Raw genomic sequence first — 15,960 nt, 5'->3', positions numbered from 1 at the left:
AAAAACAGTCTAACAGAATCAACCCCTTTTGAGTTAGGTATAACAGTAAATAATGTCTTAATATCAGGTGTCACCAACAAGTAATGAGAGGCATTCAGACCAACTACAAAAACAATGTAGAGAAAAAATGTAATCTGTTTCTAAGGACAGCTGGTGCATCAGATAGCAAGGTTTAAGTTTATCCTCAACAAAAAAAGACAACGTGTCATTGCTGTTTCAGATTTTGGCCAATTTAAGTAGGACTTTATCAGTGTAGGTTCAAAAATAAAAGTACTACAATCTATTGAGAAAAGGTGCTGCTTTAATGTGAGGAAATGGTATTGTCACCTATCAGTTGGGAGTTGAATACACACATTTTTTTCTATAATTTTGATAAAAATGTGCAGCATGACAAAGATAATAAGCTTTTCCAGGTTTTTGCTGTTTAGGAATATGTTTAGTTAGCACATTTTTCCAGATGTCAAGCTAAATATTGTATGTTAAACAAAGGATTTAGATGTGGAATAGTGGAAAGATGAGAAAGTCTTTGCAATTAGGGTATCTAACCCTAAGGGTACAGCAGCTGGAATTTGTTAATAATTAAAATAATAGCAATAATAATCATAAGGGGGGATTATTTTTTGTTTATTTATGTACTCTAAAGATTCATGGAATGTTGAGCTGAAACATCATGTGCTGACAGACGTTTTTCTGGTGTAGTCATGCTTAAACACCACATAATATCCAGGAATGTACTTAATTTTGTTGCACTTATAATCATTTTAGTGACTTCTACATTCATGTACTTATTTTTGAAAATTTTATAAGTTTTCTACAGTTTTTGTAAATAAAGGTGCTAGATTTACATTTTCACCACTCGTGTTTGTTAGAGTATTAGAGTGTGCCTAGTTTTAATTAATCTTCCTAGATTTTATACCATTTTTCCATGCTTTTACATTAAAGGACAGTTCCAGTTCATTTATATTGTATTTTATAGTAATCTGACTGCTTATGTAATTAATGGTTCATCCATTTTGTTACACTGAGTGTTCTTCTCTGTTAATACATTAGATATAATCTCCATTTTGCCTCTTTTTTACATTTTAAATTTACATTAATGTACAGTTCCAGTTGGTTTTCTAGCTCTAAACTTATTGAAAGCAATAGTGGTTATTCAGTGGCATGGAATAATTTGCTGTTATTTTTTGAGTGCTGGAGATCATAGGCTGGATTTCTGGTTGTTTCTGATTGGTTCTTTCACTTTTCCCTCAGTTTTAAAGTGCCTGTAGCCATATGTCTGTGTCTTTTTAAAAGACTCCAGGAGATTTGAGCTAAAGCACACGTGCTGAGAGAAGTTATTTCTGATGTTTTTAAGCTTAAACTTCACATAATATTAATGAAACTACTTCATTTTGGTGATTTCTCTATCTTTTTCTATGCTTATTTTATTAAATGTTATGACTTTTAACAGTTTGTTTGGATAAGATTGCTGGCTTTGTGTCTTGCTACTCATTAATTTAACTGTTTTCCCCATGGGTTTACACTTTTTTATCAATTTTTAATAGTAACATATAGATGTCCTTACATTCACCACTGCAGTTTTCCTTACAAATGGTATTCCCTGCCATGAAGCCCACCATCTGGCCAGCTTACCATAGTCTACCATTGCTTTAAGGCACACTGAACATCACCTGCACACTCCTTGCATAGAGTAGGGCATAAAAGTGACTTTCAGGTGTACCATCCTCAGAACTTCATTACCACCAGTCCAAACACTGTTTTAACCATTGGTCTGTTACCTCCATCTGTTTTTTTTTTTTTTTTTACCGTTTTTCTGTTTGTTGGCATTCCTCTGCTTACTCCTGTTTGCTGGAGTCCTCACAGTTGCAATAAGTACACAGTTGAGTTTTTTTGTTATTTTTTTCTGTTTGATTTTTGCTGTTTGTGGTTAATGTCATCCAGGAAGGGTAAATGCCAGTGTCGGTGACTGAGTCCTCATAAAGACCCCCATAATAAGTGCCTTTTTTGCTCAGGTGATGATCACGACCATGTGTCTTATTCAATTTGTCAGGCATTTGTCCCCAAAACTCTTTGTAGTAGGCTTTCGTCCCTTTCCTTCTATATTGAGAACCAGTGTCTTAAGCTTCTTGCTACAGATGCTATGTATGGAACTTCCTGCTTCAAGGGTCAGCCAACAAGGAAGAAGAAGGTGCATAAAGTAAGACCAGAATCTTCCTCTGTTCAGCCTCTGCTGGGAGTTTCTTCTGAGGTTATTATTAACCCATAAGCTCATCCATTTGTTTTTGTCAGACTTTTCTACCATGTCTGGGATGGAGGCCAGTGAGGATCTGGCGGGCAGCACATCTGACAAAGCCTTGCAGGTGTCTATTTCAGGAATCCAGAGAGAGTCATGGTTGACTGTTTCTGAGGGGTCTAGAGGGGTTCCACTGTTTCTCATTAGGGAAGTGGTTCCTCCTGCAGTTATGTAATGCTGTCCTGAGTCAGAGCCTTTTCAGGTTTCTAGGCTGGATGTCCCCTTAAAAAAGAAACAGAAAACTAATCATGTTGCTTCTGCTCCTAGGAATCCACAGAGCGAGTGGCAGGCTTTTACTCTAGGGTCATTAGTGCTTTACTGTCATTGAGGCCTCCTCAAGAGGTTTCAGTTCCTACTCCTCCTTGGGCTCTTAAAAGGCCCAGAGAATTGAATTCTTCTGAGGTGGTTTTTGATGATGACTCCCTTATTTATTCTACCCAGATTCCTTCTCCTTTAAACTATGGGTCTGAGGGGAGGATTCTGATACTCTAGATTATCCTTCTGAAGAAATTTCCTTTGGGGACACAAGCTCTAGGATGGCGGAATTTTTTAAGTTGGACTGTGCCCAGGTTTTGGATATCCATAAGAATTACTATTGAGTTACTGCAGATGTAATTTCCTGAACCTGTGGCAATTCCTTCTGTCTTGTCTGCTTTATTGGATGTTTTTCCAATGCCTCTAAAGCACTGGATTCTCTGCCCCCTGCTCCCAAGAAGTCTGATGGGTTTTATAGGGTGCCTGAAGGTAGTTCCTATTTGTTTAAATGTCCTGCTGCTGACCTCTCTGTGGTGTCTGTAGGCTCTGATAAGCCATCTCAATTGCTTCCTTTGTCCAAGTTTCTGCCTTCTGAAAAGACAGTAGAACCATAGATAGGATGGGTAAGATGGGTTATACTTTGGCTACCCTAGCTTTTAGAGCTATTAATTATCAGACCCATATCTCTAGGTATGTCTTGGCTCTTCTTTATCAGGCTTGTCGACTTCTTTCTGATCTTCCAGACTATGAGAATCAATCTTTTGCTCTTTCCTTGCTTGGGACTTCCTCTCAGGTACTTCATCATTCTATCACATGTAGTTATGAAGCAGCAGATGCCTCTTCTAGGGCTGCTGCTTCTGGTTCAGTTCTGAGGAGATATTCATGGCTTAGGCTTCAACCTTTGCCTGATGATATTAAGGCTAAGTTCATGGATGCTTCTCTAGATAATAATCTTTTGTTTGGTGAAGCAGCTGCCAGTTTATTTAAGTCTCTTCAGAACAATGAGAAGGCTTTACTTAAGCTTAAGCATGTCTTTGTTTCTCCTGTGCATAAATTTCAGCAGAACTACCCTTCTAAGCCAGCCTTTGTTTGTAAGCAATCTCACTCTCCTTCTAAAGGTAGAAAGGGTAGTAAATGGACTCCTCCTGCTAAGGTCACTCAGACTGCAGGAATTCTTAAGCCTTCCTTTCCTGACAAGCCAGGTGCTGTCTGACTATCCACCTGTTCCCAGCCACATTTATCTTTCTCTTCGCCTTTCTTTTTCTCTTCCTGTTTGGTTCCTTATCACCCAGGGTTCTGGAGTTCTGTCAATCAATCGGCAAAGGTACTTCATGGTTTGGATTTTCCACCCTCCTTTTATGTGCATTCCTCAGCCTCCTTGGGAACAACTTTTTTTTTCCCAGCAGTTCTTTAAGACCTCTTGTCTCGGGGTACTATTCAAGATGTGCCTGTGTCTGAAAGGGAGGAAGGGTTTTATTAAAAAATGTTTCTAGTTCCCAGAAAAGAAGGTACTTGGAGACCTATTGTAGACCTTTCTCATCTAAACACTTTTAGGTTCATAGGTTGATACTAGGCTATCTGCCCTAGGGCATTTATAAGCCTAGCCAGAGTATGTTTGGCTTTCACCACCCTTTTAGATTAGTTGACTGTGCCTTTGTATAGTAGGTCACAAAAGGTAGCCCTTTTAAGGTTTGTTTACTGTACTTCTGTCAAGCAGCGACACAGAAGAGATCCCAGGGGTAAACTTATGATCTCCCATCCATTCATCAAGATTTCTCTTGAAGAGTGTCTGTGAGGGGCTCTGCCTGACATGAATTGGGATTTTGTTCCAGAGTGAGGGGAGCCTCTGGGATATGAATCTGTCCCTCCAGCATGTCCTATTTATTTATGTGCTGAGGTTCAGGTCCCTGGAGCGTGTAGCTCTAAGGGATTTAGATTTCCTGAGGTGAAGCATGTCCATTAATTCTGGGTTGGACATGGCTTTATACGTCAGACACAGATCACCTCTGAGTAGGCAGTACACAACTGAGTAGAGCTGGAGTTTCTTTAGCCGAACTGCATAGAGCATCTGTTTGAGTCCCTTGATCCTCTTCATGAGATACTCTTGGGGTCTTTCCAGTTGCTGAAGGTGTCGGGTAAGGTACATCCCAAACGGGGCATTGTACTCAATTATGGGCCTGATAAGTGATGAGTAGAGGGGCACAATGACCTCTCTTGATCTAGATGTGAGCCCTTTCATGATAAGGTGGGCTATATAGAAGGTCTTTCTAACCACTTTGGCAATGTGATTGTCAAAGGAAAGATTGCTATCTACTTGGATCCCCAAGTCCCTAATTACTTCTTCCATACTTAATGGATTACCACCTATGTGGTAATTTGTGGGTACTTTGTTTTTTCCAAAGGGGATGACTATGCACTTTTTGGCATTTAGCTTTAGGCCATGGCTCTGGCACCAGTTATCCGTCTCTGTGAGACCCTTTTGGAGGATGCTTGTGTCAGTCAGAGAGTCGATTATAGCACCCAGTTTGCAGTCATCTGCGAACTTGGTCAGCCGTAGTCCACCCATGTTAGCTTGTACCTCGGAGAAATATATACCGAACAAGAGAGGTCCCAGGACTGAGCCTTGTGGGACACCACTTGTAACTGGTTAAGAGTCTGACATGGCACCTGCTATTCTGACCATGTGGGCTCTATCCCTGAGCCAGTTTGCAACCCATCTTGTGACACAGGGATTGATATTTAAGCTGGTGAGCTTATTTATGATGCCCGAGTGGGGTATTGTGTCAATGGCCTTTGTGAGGTCCAGGTAGGCAGTGTGGACTACCTTCCCTTCATCTTTTGGTAACTGTTTCAAAGAAGTTGACCAGGTTCAAGAGGCATGATCTGCCCTTAACTAAGCCGAATTGGGTAGGATCCAGTGTCTGGAGGTCCCCAATGTCTTTGTTTATGATTTCCATGATGATACGTTCCATTGCTTTGCAGACCAGGCTAGTCAGGCTTATAGGGCGATAGTTTCCAGGGTCTTTTGTGGCACCACCTTTGTGGAGTGGGACCACTGTTGCTGTACGCCATTCCTTGGGAACATATCCTGTAGTAAGGCTGAGATTGAACAGTGACTTTATATGAGGGTTTAGTTCTTCTTGGAGCTCATGTAAGACGCAGCCCGGGACACCGTCTGGTCCCATTGATGCTGTGTTTTTAGCTTTGGAGAGGGCAGCTCTCACCTGTGCATCTGTGATCTCAGGAAGGCTACACTCTGTTGGGATAGACATTTGCTCTTTTAGGGGGGAAGGGGGGGGAGTTTGCACTGAACCTTTCTGCCAGGATGCTGACAATGTCTGTGGGTTCAGTGAATTTTTTGTCATTTTGCACTAACTCAGAGCATATCTGGGAGTTGCCTCCCAGGTTTCTGACATAACTAAAGAAGGCCTTGTTATTATCTTTAGTGTCTTGTGCAATTTTTCTTTCAAAGCTGGCCTTAGAAGATTTTATGAGGGATCGTAGTTCCTTGCTAGTACTGATCAGTGGCGCCTTCCCTTTTTGGGATTTTGCTCTGTCATGTAGTAGCTTTCTCCTTCTGTTGTATAGCTTATTTATGGCCGAGGTCCATCAGACAGGTCTCCTGCCTTTGGAGGAGTGAGTCTTGGTTTTATTTGGAATAGCATGCTCCATGCATTCCTGTAGGTGTCCATAGAATGCTTTTGTAAAGGATTCTGCATTTTGGGCCGTATTGTCCACTGGCCCGGGGGCTTTGAAGGATTCCACCTCAGTTTTGAGAAGTGTGAAGTTTTCTTTTGAGAAGTTCTTCACCGTGGTTTCCTTGGCTGTGGGTGGGGATGGAATATGGATGTCCAGTGAGATTTGTTTATGGTCTGATCTTACCAATGAGGGGTATACCTCTGGTGTGGAACATAGAGACCCCATGTTGGTGATGACCAGATCCAGTATGTTTTCCCCTCTTGGGGGAGTGGTGATCAATTGTTCCATAGCATTTGAGTTTATAAATTCTAGGAACCGTTGGGCTAGGGTGTTTGGGCTTGACTAGTTTTCCCAATCGATGTTTGGGTAGTTGAAGTCACCCAATATAATAGTGTTTGGAGAGACCTCCATATTCTCCAGTGTTCTCAGGAAAGCCGAGGGAGGTTCCTGTGTTTCGGAGGGTGGTCTGTAGCAGGCTACAAACTGAAAGGCAGTTTTGCCCACTGTTAGTTGCACATGGATGGTCTCCGAAGCTTCGTGCAGTGCCACTAGCGTGGAGGTGTGGGTATCTTTGATAAATATGGATACTCCCCCTCCTTTTATAGTTCAGTCCGAGTTTTGGGGCCGGAAAGCATGGTATAGGTTCATAGGTTCATAGGTTCATACTAGGCTATCTGCCCTGGGGCATTTATAAGCCTAGCCAGAGTGCGTTTGGCTTTCGCCACCATTTTAAATTAATTTTGCTATGCCCTTTTTCGAGGTTAGTATACTGTGCCTCTGTCTAACAATGACACAGAAGTGATACCCGGGGTAAACCTACAATCTCCCATCCACTCATCAAGATTCCTCTTGAAGAGAGTCAATGAGGGACTCTGCCTAACCTGGACTGGGATTTTATTCCAGAGTGAAAGGAGCCTCTGGGTTATGAATCTGTCCTTCCAGCATGTCCTATTTATTTCAGTGCTGAGGTTCAAGTCTCTCGAGCGTGTAGCTCGATGAGATTTGGATTTTCTGAGGTGCAGCATGTCCATTAATTCTGGGTTGGACATGGCTTTATACGTCAGACACAGATCGCCCCTGAGCAGGCGGTATGCCACTGAGTAGAGCATAGAGCAGCATATGGCATCTGTTTGAGCCCTTTGATCCTCTTGGTGAGGTACTTTTGGGGTCTTTCCAGTTGCTGCAGGTGTCTGGTAAGGTACATCCCAAAAGGGGCATTGTACTCAATTATGGGCCTGATGAGGGATGAGTAAAGAGGCACGACGACCTCCCCTGATCTAGATGTGAATCCCTTCATGATTAGGTGGGCTATATAAAATGTTTTTCTAACCACTTTGGCCACGTGGTTGTCAAATGAGAGACTGCTATCAACTTGGGTCCCCAGGTCCCTAATTACTTCTTCTGTACTTAATGGTTTACCACCTATGTGGTAATTTGTGGGCACTTTGTTTTTGCCAAAGGGAATGACTATACACTTTTTGGCTTTTAGCTTGAGGCCATGGCTCTGGCACCAGTTGTCTGTTTCTATGAGGCCCTTTTGGAGGATGCTTGTGTCGGCTGGAGAGTTGATTATGGCACCCAGTTTGCAGTCATCTGCGAACTTGGTCAGCCACAGTCATTCCGTGTTGGCCTGTACCGCCGAGAAATATATACCGAACAAGAGAGGTCCGAGGACTGTGCCTTGTGGGACGCCACTTGTAACTGGTTTGGAGTCTGACATGGCTCCAACAATTCTAACCATGTGGGTTCTGTCCTTGAGCCAGTTTGCAACCCATCTAGTGACATATGGGTTTATATTTAAGCTGGTGAGCTTATCTATAATGCCCGAGTGGGGTATTGTATCGAAGGCTTTTGCGAGGTCCAGGTAGGCTGTGTGGACCACCTTCCCCTCATCAATGGCCTTGGTGACTGTTTCAAAGAAATCGACCAGGTTTAAGAGGCAGGATCTGCCCTTAACAAAGCCGACCTGGGTAGGATCCAGTTTCTGTAGGTCCCCAATATCTTTATTTATGAGGTCCATGATGATCCTTTCCATAGCTTTGCAGACCAAGCTAGTCAGGCTTATGGGGTGATAGTTTCCAGGATCCGTTGAGGCACCACCTTTGTTGCTGTACGCCACTCTTTGGGTACATATCCTGTAGTAAGGCTGAGATTGATCAGCAGTTTTAGGTTTGGGTTTAGCTCTTCTTGGAGTTCATGTAGGATGCAGCCTGGGACACAGTCTGGACCCATTGATGCTGTGTTTTTTGCTTTGGAGAGGGCAGCTCTTACCTGAGCATTTGAGATGTCATGGGGGTATGAAATATAGTCTGGTAGTGCTGGGGTGCTCTCGGGAGCCTTGAACCAGGTTTCTGTTACTGCACAGATATTGATATTCTCCATACTGAGGAGAGTCTTGAGTGCGTGCATCTTGAGGTTTAGACTTCTGGTGTTGAGCAGCATTACCATTAGTTTTTTTTTCTTTGTGTTGTCTATGGGGGTGAGTTTGTCTTTTGAGCCTTGCCTAAAAAAGGCACTATGGGGGAGGCAAGAGCCTTAGCCAGTATTCGAAAACCCAGGGGTGACAGGTGCAAGCCGTCCCTAGCAAAGCAACGTGGCTTGTTGAGCATGTCATCCCAGGCTGACAAACACTGGATCCCCTTTGAATGACACAAATACTTTAGCCAATTGTTAAAATTGATCATTTTGTCTTTATACTGTGGCATCATTCTTGGTGAGGGTAAGATGCTACTCAAGGTCAGGGTCATACCGGTCTGGGCTACATGATCAAAGAGCTCCTGTACGTCTTTTTTCATACAGTCCAGGGAAGTACATCTCTGGTCATTCACACCAGTATGGACAATGACGGAGTCATACTTGTGACTTCCTTTCAGATGTTGTCCATTCAGTCCCTTTTTCCTCTCTTGCTGCCTCAGGCCTTTCTAGTGTCTCTGGACCTCAAGGATGCTTATCTCCTTATTCCAATCCATCTTCTTTTCAGGAGATTTTTGCATTTGTCTGTTGCTTGCTGGCATTTTCAGTTCTGTGCTTTGGCCTTTGGCCTTTCTACTGCCCCAAGGGTATTCACCAAATGCCTTGCTGTTGTGATTGCCTTTTTGTAGGCTTCAAAGGATCTCTATCTTTTCTTATTTGGAAGACCTGCTGATTCACGCATCTTCTCCAGAAGTCCTTTTGCAAAATCTTCATTTTACCATTTCTCTTCTTCAGGGTCTGTGGTTCATAATAAACTTTAAAAAGTCTTCCCTGACTCCTTCACAGGAACATTCGTTTCAGGGTAGCAGGATTCAAATGGTGCCATTGTTAGCATCTCTGCCTCCTCCTCCTCCTAAGGTATTAATTTTCATCTTTTTCTTTCAGACTCTTCTTCCGCTGGCCTCCATTACAGCCAGGGACTTTCTCAGAGCTCTCAGGTTCATGGCTTCCACCATTCCGATGCTCCCTCTGGCCAAGCTCCACATGAGGAAGTTCCAGTGGTTTCTGAAGGCTATGTGGCTTCAGCATGTGCATCCTCTAGAATGTTCTGTTCCTCTTCTCCAGTGTCTCAAGAAAGAACTTCTGTGGGGGTTTCAGCAGTTGTCTCTGAATCCAGGGCTCCATTTTCAACCTCCTCTTCCCTCTCAGGATCTGTTCACAGATGCTTCTGATGTGGGATGGGGAGCAACATTTTATGCCCTGAGGGTTTAGGTTGTGTGGTCGCCTTGTCAGTGGAAGGAGCACATCAACATCAAAGAAATGAGAGCTCTTCCACTGGCTTTTCAAGTCTTTCATCCTCTCTTCTCTTTGGGGCCTTTTAGGGTGTTCACAATGCTACAGTTATGTGGTACATCAACAAACAGGGGGGTACAAGATCTTACCATCTTTGCCTGTTGACACTTCTGGTATGTGATCTGGCTATCAAGTATCAAGTGTCTCTTCAGGCAATTTATATTCCTTCACGTCAGAATATTGTGGAAGGTGATCTGAGCAGGTCCTTTACTCATTCCCATGAATGAATGCTTCACAGGGATGTGCTTCTGGACATTGTTCACCAGTGGAGTACTCCTCTAGTAGATCTCTTTGCTTCCCCTCTGAATAGACAACTTCCTCTGTTTTGTGCCAGAATCCCAGGTCCTCTGGTATGGAAGGTGGATGCCCACTTATTTTCTTGGAAAGGGATGGTTCTCTATGTATTCCTTCATCTTCCTCTCATTCCGAGAGTCCTGTTCAAGATTCAACAGGATGCTCCCACAATCTTTTTGGTGACTCCCTTTTCAGCCATGACAGCACTGGTTCCCTCTACTTCTGCATCTGGTCAAGGGCAATCACCACAAGTTACCTCACAGGGTGGATCTCCTCACAAAAGACAAGAGGTCTCTCATCCATCCCCACTTGTCCATGCTTCAACTGACACTGTGGGTGACAGGATTTTGATCCCTCAGACACCTTTTTTCTGAGGACGTGCTGCAGCTCCTGCAGGAGGCCAGGAAACCTACTACTAGGAAATCCTACTTGTCTAAATGGAAGAGGTTTTCTGTTTGGTTTCTTTCTCATGACCTGGACCCACTTTCTGTGGATTTTCCTTTGGTTCTCTCTTATTTGTGTGAGTTGTTCAATGCTGGTTTGGCCTATTCTTCTATTAAGGCCCACTTATCAGCTATTTATTCTTGTCTGCCTTTAACTCCCCCATTAGCTCCTAGATTTGAGGCTAAGCAATTTCTTAAAGGGGTCCTTAATATTAGACCTCCCAGGAAGCATGTTCTTCCTCCTTGGGATCTTAATTTAATTCTGGAAAAATTGACTCAGGCTCCTTTTGAGCCTCCTGTTTCAGCTTCTTTGCAGCATTGTTCTTGGAAGACAGTTCTTTTGTTAGCTCTTACTTCTGCCAGATGGGTGTCTCATTTGCAAGCCCTTATGGCTTGCCCACCTTTTTTAATATTTCATGAGGACAGGGTGTCCTTGAATACTAATCCTTCTTTCATGCCCAAGGTGGTTAATGAGTTGTCACTTAATTAATCTATTATTATTATTTGCCTACTTTTTTCCCCACTACGCAGTCTGACAGTTAGAGGATGCTGCATACTTTAGATGTGCATAGATAGCTCAGATTTTATTTGGATAAAACTAAAGCTATCAAAAAATCTGACCGGTTATTTGTTTCCTTTCTTCCTAGGTTTTTAGGTTTGGCTGTTTTCAAGCAAACTATTTCCAATTGGATTTCTAAGGCTATTTCCTTTTTCTACACTTTTCATGGTGAGAGCCTTCCTTCTTCTGTAAAGGCTCATTCCACTAGAGCTGTGGCTTCTTCTGATACTTTTTTCAAAGGCTTAGATGCTAATTCTATTCTTGAAGCTGCTACCTGGACTTCTGTGTATACCTTTACCAAACATTACCAGTTGATTAGTATCTCCAGAGCTAGATCTGGTTTTGCTGCTGACATTCGTCATGGCTTCTTAGAGGGCTCTGCTGCTTCCTCCACCCAAATTTCTTCTTGAGCTTTGGCACTCTCCCATTCAGAAGGAATACTGCAGTGGTAAATGTAAGGACATAGTGCAGTTGTGTAAAAGCTTATCATAACGGTAAATGTCTTTGCCTTAACCACTGCAGTATTCACTCTCTCCCTCCATACCCCTGGTCTTTTTTCCTTCCTGGATGTGCAGGTTCTCCCTGTTTTTTCTTAGACTGCTGTTCCTACTGGGGCAACCACTTCTGAGGATGGTACAGCTGAACGTCAGCTTTATGCCCTACCCTATGCAAAGCGTGTGCAGGTGACGTTCAGCGGACCTTAAAGCAATGGTAGACTTTGATAAACCAGCTGGACAGTGGGTATCCCAGCAGTGAATCCCATTTGTAAGGAATACTGCAGCAGTGAAAATAAGGGCATCTGCCATTATGGTAAGATTTTATAGAACTGTACTTTTCTGTTACAATGACTTATATTGTGTATTTCATAGTTGCCTGATTGCCTGCAAGATTAAGAGATCCTCCATTTTATTATGCTATATTTTCTGCTTTGTTAACTCATTAGATATCATATCTATTTTGCTAAACAGTCTTGTTGCTCTCTGACTTTTCACTCTTATTTTCCCATTTTTATACTTCAATCATACAGTAAAGTACAGTCAAGGTGTAAACCTGCAGAGAGCAGTAGTAGTTATTTGTTGGTAGGGAATACTTTGCTGCTGTTTCTGAACCATGGACACTGGTTCGAGTTCTAACTACCTTTTTCTTCGATCTTTCATTTTTGCCTCAGCTTAAGAGTGGGTGGAGTCACTCACTGCAACACTGAGCAACTCTGTATTCAACAGACTAATTCTCTCTGTTTCTCTATCTCTGTAGTAGCTATAGTTAATTTAACTTCCAGTTATCTCTGTGATTTAAACATCTAAAGCCAATCTTGTAGCTAGTCTTAACCAAATTATTTATTGCCTACCTGATTTTTTGGTGCATACATTTATTAGTTTACCAGAAACCAGTACCTTATCTAGGAGGCAAAACACTATTACCTTCTCCTATACACACTCCAAACTGACCTTTTAGATAGGCTAGACTTGAACAATGACCACATATGTTTAACTTATTGCTCAAAACGTCAATTAATCCACATCTACTATTTGTCTTGAACAAAAACTTTAACACAGGAACTGAAATACTGTTATATTCTTTTACTCTTCCCAGACAAAATTTTTACCTTTAGTCAAAATGGAAACTCATAAAACTACTCAACCCTTTGTTGCCAGACTCATAGCTCTGGTGCTCACAAGCAATGATCTTTTATTTAACTCATCAGTGTCCATTTGTGAGAGAGGCTTAAGTACGTAGCAAAGTTATAAGCTAATTTCCTATAACAAGGCTATCTCATGAGCATCACGTACCTTTAACTGAATCATCAGTGTATACCCTGAACCTGATGAGGACTTTAGCCTATACCAATGACTGGAGTGACAGGATGTCAGCCCAGCGATGACAGAGAAAGAGTAGTACTATGGAACCTTGCATATGCAGTTGGATGGGACATCCAAAAATTGGAGCTGGTAAAGCATCATGGTTCAAGACATGAACATTGCCAATAATGCTCGTCTCTGATATCTGTGCCAGGAGGTACATGCCAAGTGTATAACAGGTCTGCCTTAACTTTGCATTCAATTTGCTACTGCTAGTTCCAATGTCAATATCTTTACACCTTTGACCAAAACATGTGAATCTGTGGGTGTGTATGACAGACAGTGGGTTGCACATAACTATCACTGCAGTCCTTTACTTAGGCATCTGGTCATCAGCTGCAGTGAATACTATGACTACATCCCAACATTTTTGTTCTGCAGAATGGCTTAGTGTATGTGGCAGGCTGTTTTATGGTGTCTATTGTTCTTATTTTGAATATACCAGATGCAGGCAGATTGTACAGTATCACATCAGTATCATGGGTTCCCTGTTGCACGTGCATCTCAACATTTTTCTCAGTTTTACTGACATCTACCACAGGGTATGTTGTTCTTCCTGTGGTACAACTTCTTTCTTAACTTTGGGACACTCCATATTTACAGAAGCTTTACTGAAGCTCCTCTGTTTTAAAGTTGTGGCATTGTACATGGTTTTGCAGCAAATGGTGATGTCACTATGCATGATGCCAAAAAGAGTTACTTAGCATGGCAGTTATGCAAATGTTAGCTTCACTGTCTGTCAACCATTTCCATTGCACACTGTAATATTCATACATATAGTAAATGATCCATAGTGAAGACAAAACATGTAATCTCTATGTTCATGCATAAATTATGTGTACACTTGAGGTGTTGTGGTACATGCTACTGTCATGCTGAAACTCATGCATAAAGCATGTGTCCACTTGAGCTGTTGATTTTGCATGCTACTGCCATGCTGAAACTCATGCATATAAAGCATGTGTACACTTGAGGTGTTGTGGTGCATGCTACTGTCATGTTGAAGCACATGCATAAAGCATGTGTACACTTGAGGTGTTGTGGTGCATGCTACTGTCATGTTGAAGTATCACACTGAAGTGCTATGACTATGACCTACTGACACAGAGTGGTGCTATGCTGAGTGATATGTAAATCTGAAATGCACATCAGTTTGCATGAGGCTACCACTACCATTCTGCTTTTGAGTGGAACTAACTGAGTGAGCATGGCTAACTGAAGCAATTGTAAATACTGCCTCTAGCTTGGTGGTCCTTGGAGAGAAGCATTTTCTGTTTTTTTTGACTGGGGATTTTAGGGACCATTTGCTGGGCCAGTATGATGGCCCATCACAGAAAGTAGATGTCTGTCATCAGTTGGTATAAATGCTAACCAAAACCACTGGCACTGGCCACACAGATGAGCAATGCTGTCATCATTACAGTTACCTGAAGTGATAACTCCCAAACCTATTTATCCAGCAGGAGGCAATGATACAGGATAGGAAGACAGAAATGTGCTGAAAGCATTTTTTTCACTATACTATCTTCTTCTGTCATAACTACTGTGCATGTCTATTTTACAATATGTATTTTTTCAGCTGTGTGAGTGTGACAGTTGAAAATGTTTTGGTGCCACATAAGGCAGGAGTTTGCATGCATTGTATGGTGTCCACATCTTCTCTGGCATTATTCTCATGCAAATGTCTTATAATCTTTTTTTACTCTGAGATCCTTCACTGATCCAACTGTAGAGTAGAAGTAGGAGAAGTTCAGGCCATCTCAGTCTATGCCAGTCACAGAGCCTGGAGCAAGGTCACCAATGGCCATCAAGACTGCCTCATAGCAGAAGAGTGAAGGCTCTTCTGCTGGAAGTATCCTAGAGGAGTCACTGATGCCATCTGTGGCTGCATCACAAGAAAGGGTGGGATATGCTTTTCATGAAGAGGCACAGGGATCTCCCAGCATGAAATGTGAAGGCTTTTTGCTGCTGAGGTGAGTTGCCAGCTAGATGCCTAACTAAGAAATATTAAGTGCCTCTTACTTTGGCTGTTCAGGTATCAGGACCAACAGAACTTGTGCATCAGTCACATGGAGAATAACTGACCTATGCCATCAGCCAGCCAGGTGAGTGATGCCTGTTTTAGTTGTCCTCTGGACTGGAATGCCTGAATCCCATCCTTTCCTTATCCTCTTGCACTCTGTTCTTTATGTGCCTTACCACATTCTTTGTGCATTGTCACTACCTGTCTACCATTTTATGTATGGGTCTCTCTGCTATGCTGTCCACTTTTAAAGGCTATACAGTACTTACCTGTATGTGTCTGTGTCCGATGTTTGCATATCTTTCCTTGTTATCTAAACTTCTCTATCTCTCTCTCATCCCCATCTATCCCTCCATACCTACCCAATCTACTCAAAACTGAAAGAGAGACATTTTTCCCCACAAACACTTCACCTTTCCTCTCTCCCAAACTTGTATACCTTATGGCTGTTTTTCTGTTTTTACCTGTGCTTGTTCTTTTCCCTTTTCCTCAGTTCCTACTCAAACCATTTCCTCTACATTTATATGTTGAACAGGGCTGCCAATGTACTGTGCACTGCAAGAATTTGTGTTCTAGTTGGGTACTAGTTACAATTAAAAATCTCTATTCTGTGCATGTGAATGTACATTGACTAGGTTGGGCTAACTCGCCTTATCTATGACACCTGTCACATAAGCCATGCATGCTTCTGTAACACTGCTCACTGTATCCAAACATTGTCTATCATTCATTACATCTATACCTCTTCTTTTATATGGTGCCCTTTTTCA

Source organism: Protopterus annectens, chromosome 5.part0 (assembly GCF_019279795.1).
Source record: "Protopterus annectens isolate FY-2018-M chromosome 5.part0, PAN1.0, whole genome shotgun sequence".
NCBI classification, from domain to species: domain Eukaryota; kingdom Metazoa; phylum Chordata; order Ceratodontiformes; family Protopteridae; genus Protopterus; species Protopterus annectens.
This window is presented reverse-complemented; position numbering follows the sequence as displayed.